We start from the raw sequence: 5573 nt of genomic DNA, 5'->3' as shown, positions 1-5573 counted from the left end.
GCCCTCTCCCGAGAACCGCCGAAGTTTGCACGTTGCCGCCGCAAAGAACTTCTCCCAGGTACTCTTTTCTCTTAAAGAGACAGATCCAAGTAGTCAGCCGTGCTGGTCTGAAGTAGAACAAAATAGGAGTCAAGTTGTACCTTTAAGACCAACTTAGTTTTATTCAGAACGTAAGCTTTCGTGCGCTCTCTAAGCACACTTCATCAGAGGAGGAATCCGATACAGGGAACAAAGCCACACATAGCAGGTAGTCAGTGGCTCAGAATGCAAACTGGTACAAATTTAAGATTCAATGACAGAATAGTACAATTAACAAATTGAGCAAACCTTTGATCTGAGTAGCATGAGCATGCAAAAGCAATAAAACAGTAATATGTCAAAATGTGAGAATGTCTGTTAATGACTGTATAGCCTGGGTCAAAAGGAAGGTATTTATATCTCAGAAGATTTCCCATCCAACTAATTTACCTTTTAACTTGTAACATACATATTGTTTGCCATTAGGAGAAAAATACAAAATTACTGCAAAGGAACTTCAAGAACAGAATGGAGAGAGAAATTGCTGAATTACAAATTATTATGAAACTTGGAACAAACACTTCCTCAGGACTGAACAGGGATATTGGTTTTGTATCTCATTACAGATGCTAAACCCACTCTCACTGAGTAAGTTATACATCCACAGTATTCCAATGTATTTCTCTTTTAGAATAGTGTATCAGAATTATTTTTTGTATTGACATACTCAAAATAGGGATATTGGCTGCTTATCTCATTGCATATACTTAACCCATTTTCACTGTATTTTATTGTATTCTTTTTTTTCTATGGCAAACTAGAATGATGTTTACATGTTAAAAGGTAAATTAGGTGGACAAGAACATCACTATCCAGTGTATTTCTCTTTTAGCTGTATTGAAATACTCAAACAGGGATATTGGCTGTTTATCCCATTACATATACTGAATCCATCTCCTACTAATCTGTTAATGTTTTTTTAAAATGTTAAAACGTAAATTAAGGAATCCTGGAGATTTTCAAACAGGTCTCCTGATGGTAGGGTTGCCAGCCCCCAGCTGGGAGCAGGGGATCCCCTGGTTTGGAGGCGCTTCCCCCACTTCAGGGTTATGCGGAAGTGGTGTGTGTGTGCTTTTTTGCTGCAGGAAAAAGCGGAAGCTAGTTGCAGCCCCGGGGCAGATAGTGTGAAATCAGACAGAAATCCTGCTGAGAAGGGGAGCTTCAGAGTGGCATAAAGTGAGTGGGAAATCGGTCCTGATGTTATCCTTCTGGGCTGAAGTCATGCAGCAGTCCAAACCTCTCGGTTCAGAGAACGATTTGTCAGGCCAAGGCCTGGTCCATTCTGAGGTTAGCTTCTTGTCGTTATGATTGCTGTGTATGCTATAAACAAAAGGCAGAGAAGACTAACTTTTAAGGCCTAAGATTTGAGTAGCCTCGGGCCCTTAGCCCAATCAAAAATCAGACCATTGATATTATGTTGACATGGAGCTGCTACAACAAATAGCTCAGGGGAAAACCACTTTATGACAGGATGGAGGGTTATCTCTGCAATCTAACCCATCCTTTGTTTATAGTGTAAGTCACAGCATAACTTGAAGGGTACATTGGGGCCAGATGCTGCTCTGGTAAACAAATGGTTTGTGAATTGTCGTCCAAAGGTCACAAGGTCAATTTGCCAACCCTTCTTCATTGCAGCTAGATATTTCCCTTTTCCATCTTTTCAACCAAATTGCAGGCCTAGATTTTAATATGAAGCCTGAGTGTGTCTAATGAAAGAATAAGAAATTGAACTAAAGGTCCAGTTATTTTACAGTAACCAGCAGGCTTCATTTTGGGCAGGAGCTCACAGGAGCGGAGCTCCAGAACCTCTAAATTTTATTGGGCTTTCTTTCTTACTCCACCCCCCAAAAAAGATACTTGCTTCTGGGCTATATTGTTCAACCCACCACCCTTGAGAATTTTGCTGAAATCTAAGAGTTGACAAACTTTCTAACATTTCCTGCCACAAAAAAATGGGAAAATAACCAAAACATATAAAGCCGACAGATGGAAATCTTCATTATGCCACTGTGGCCACATAGGAGAGTAATTTAAAAAGTATGATGAGAGTAACGTTTTATTATGACAATTATAATTCAAGAGGCATTTTAAGGTAGATGCTGAGCTGATATAATTTAGTACACCTTCCAGTGATGTCGGGGCATGTGGCATATGCCAATGAGTTGTGCTAATTAGCTCTGACACCTCTTTTTCTATGAAATGAACCCAGCCAGTGATGGGACCTCGGAATAGGAGTGAGACGGTCATACTACATAACAAACAGGCTGATGCATTTTGCACCAACTATGGTTTCCAACTTCTATTCAAGGGCAGCTCTATGTGAGCACATTACACTAACCTATCATCTAGGTTACTTGAAGCATGTATTAGTGTGGCATTTTCAAATAGACAGCTTACTTCCTAATTAGATGTAGCTAGAAATAAAGTATTTTTTACTGTCATGGAACCCAGCAGGGCATGAGAATTCAGCAACTCCAAGATCTTAACAGAGTATTTCAGTGAAAGCTGCATACTGTCCGTGTAGGAAGTACAATTCCATTTAAAACAGATGCCTTTCCAGCCAGCATCACTGCCACCTTATCTGGATTTACCTTCAGTTTTTACTCCCTCAGCCACCTGACCACCACATTCAGAAACTGGACCAAAACAAAGACAGCAGTCACCGTAGTTTATTGAGACAGTTGTGGTGGGGGGAGATCTGTCAAGCTGACATAACTGGGAATTTTCAAGGCAAGAGACATTCAGAGGTGGTTTGCCATTGCCTTCCTCCATGTCACAACCCTGGTATTTCTTGGTGGTCTCCCATCTATATATTGACTATGGCTGACCCTGGTTAGCTTCTGAGATTTTATAAGATCAGGCTTGCCTGGACTATCCAGGTCAGGGTTATTATTAATATATAGCTGAGTGTTATCAGTGTATTGTGGTACCCACATCAACTCCTAAGAGGCTGATTCAGTTTCTCCCACCTGCAATCTTTTGTGAGCACGCTGATAGAAGATCGTGACAATCTCAACACTTCTCCTAGGCTCGCCTCAACAGTATTACACAGTTCACCTATCAAAGGCTGCTGATAGATGACAGGGACACATTCCCCTTGCCCATCTGGAGATAGAGATCACACAGAGGCATTATTAAAGCCATCTCTATCCCATGCCTGGCAGGTTCCCTGACAATGGGTTCTGTCACGGGAGGGTGGAGTTTCTTGCTTTTTAGTCATTGTCTTTATTTTGTATAACCGGGCATTGCATAGCAATATAATCTGCACTATGTAGTCAAGTCATATTCTGCTGAAATGTGTATCTAATTGAACATGCTTTAGCATGTTGCTTGCTGTAACTTTCTCAAGGCGTACAGGAAGAAGACTGCGGGAAGTAGTAACCATGACAGTGTGTCTGCCTTTGGCCAGATGATCTTGAGCATCCAACTCACTATGCTGTAAACCTAACCCTGGGAATCTAACTGCCAGGGGTTGACTTCATTTGCATGCCTTTTTGCTGGGTATATTATTGGTTCTGTTCATATGCTAACTTAGTCTTGCCAATGGCTTTGTGGCAATACATTGCTCTGTACTGATCCTGAATAAACAACTGAGTGGGATTGATAAATGGCAAAATCTCACAAAGCCTGCAGCCAGTTGATCTTTTCTCTCTTTTTGCATTACAATCTAAGATTCTCTCCTTGTAATTCTGATTATAGTAGTTCTGCATTCAATACAGCACTTTTAAACATGGATGGGTGTTATGGACACAATCAGGCCAGGACACCATTTTTACTTAAGTAAGTTCCACTGAACTTTATGGGACGTTTCTGAGTACACTTGCACAACATCATAATTTTACAGCGCAATTCTAAACACCTTTACTGAGAAACAACGATAGTGGGACGTGTTCTATGGTTTAGAACCGCGGCCCTAATTTCCCAGTAAACAGTTATGGCTTTAGAAAATTACAGCCACCTGAAATAAAAGTCTAGGAGGCAAAGAAAAAAATCGCGTTTGTGATGCAGATACGATTCTGGTGCTAATGTACCGAACTAAGAGAAGCTTAAAATCCACCCCTGCCACCTTCAATATGAGAAAAGAGCTACAAAAATCTAAACTGAACTCACATAAGTACGTCACTATATAACAAAAATTCAAACGACAAACATGACTCTCGTTGGAATACTTTCTGCCTCTTATGCGAAATACGGTAAGCATAAAGGCCCTTCTCCCAACTTTGAACAATCCGACTTCTGATTGGTTGTCTTTCATGCCCAATGGCAACGCTGATTCTTAGAGCCTTCAGGGAAGAATCCACGCTGTAAGCTCCTCCTCTTCCTTTTTGCGCTGAGGCTGCTGTGGAGAGGGCACGGCAGTGAGGCGATTCCCCACAAACCCGTTCAAGTTAGTTTGTTCGGCTCGTTTTCTCTCCTGGTTGTAAAGGGTGCTCCTAAAAAGCGCGCGGTTTTTTTTTCTTTTCGTCGTTTAAGACTTTGTCGCGCGAGTTTTCCTTCTGGAGGGTGCGGCTAAGTGATGCCATGTTGGGTGGAGGGGGGACATGGCGGCCATGTGCCTATTGAGGCGTCCGTCGCGTGGAAGGCTTCGTAGGGAAAAGAAGAGGCCTTAACCACGATGGGGCTGTGAAGGAAAGGAGCGGAGGCCGAGTGAAAGTTTAGACTTCGGGACTTTACTGGGGAAAAGATTTGAAAGTTTTTTGAAGGACTAAGGTGTAGGGCCAAAGGGCGGCGGTGGGAAGCATTCCCGAGCTCTAGTCCGTATGAAAGATGGAGCATCTCATCTGATTAAAAATAAGCTTAAGAAATGAGTTATTGCCCCCCCCCCCCCCGTACAATCATATGTGTATTGTCTTGCGGTGTGTCGGGAATGGGGTGGCGAAGATTAAACAGTGTCATGTGGGGTTGTCTTAGTTGGGTTTTAGAATAAGACCTCCCCCGCGGGGGGGGGGGTTATTTTCTGGTTGCACTAAGGCAGTAAATTCAAAGAAGAATCGACTTAATACTAATTGAAATGTAAAAATGACATAAAATATTAAACTGCAGGTGCGTGTGTAAGATTGCTGTATTAGTTAACATACAGTTAGATTTGGTGGATTCTGTAACAACAAAAGTATGTGTGTATATGTATATCTACCTATATAGCCTTTTTGAGGCTTTACTTGGGTATCAGCTAAACGATTAAAAATCAAGATCTGGAAGCTAGTGACTTTTCAAAGAGTATATCCCATTTATTATACCTCAGCAAGATGAATTTCGCTTCTCTTTTCCTCTGGAGGCTTTCGCTGTGAACTTAAAATATAGGGCTTAATCAATTGAAGCACTCATAACAGGATATTTTTGGAATATTTCTTAACTATAAATGTATCCGTAATCCTGTATATGCCTTGAGAAGATTAAATAATATGGTTGATCTTATTTTACACAGTGTCAGAGAAAGAAAATTTAAAATTTAATTTTAAGTATATGTAAAGAAATATATATTAAAATTTCCCTTT

The sequence above is a fragment of the Heteronotia binoei genome, chromosome 21 (assembly GCF_032191835.1).
Source record: "Heteronotia binoei isolate CCM8104 ecotype False Entrance Well chromosome 21, APGP_CSIRO_Hbin_v1, whole genome shotgun sequence".
Lineage (NCBI taxonomy): Eukaryota > Metazoa > Chordata > Lepidosauria > Squamata > Gekkonidae > Heteronotia > Heteronotia binoei.
The sequence above is the reverse complement of the archived record's forward strand: the minus strand, read 5'-3'. Positions refer to the sequence as shown.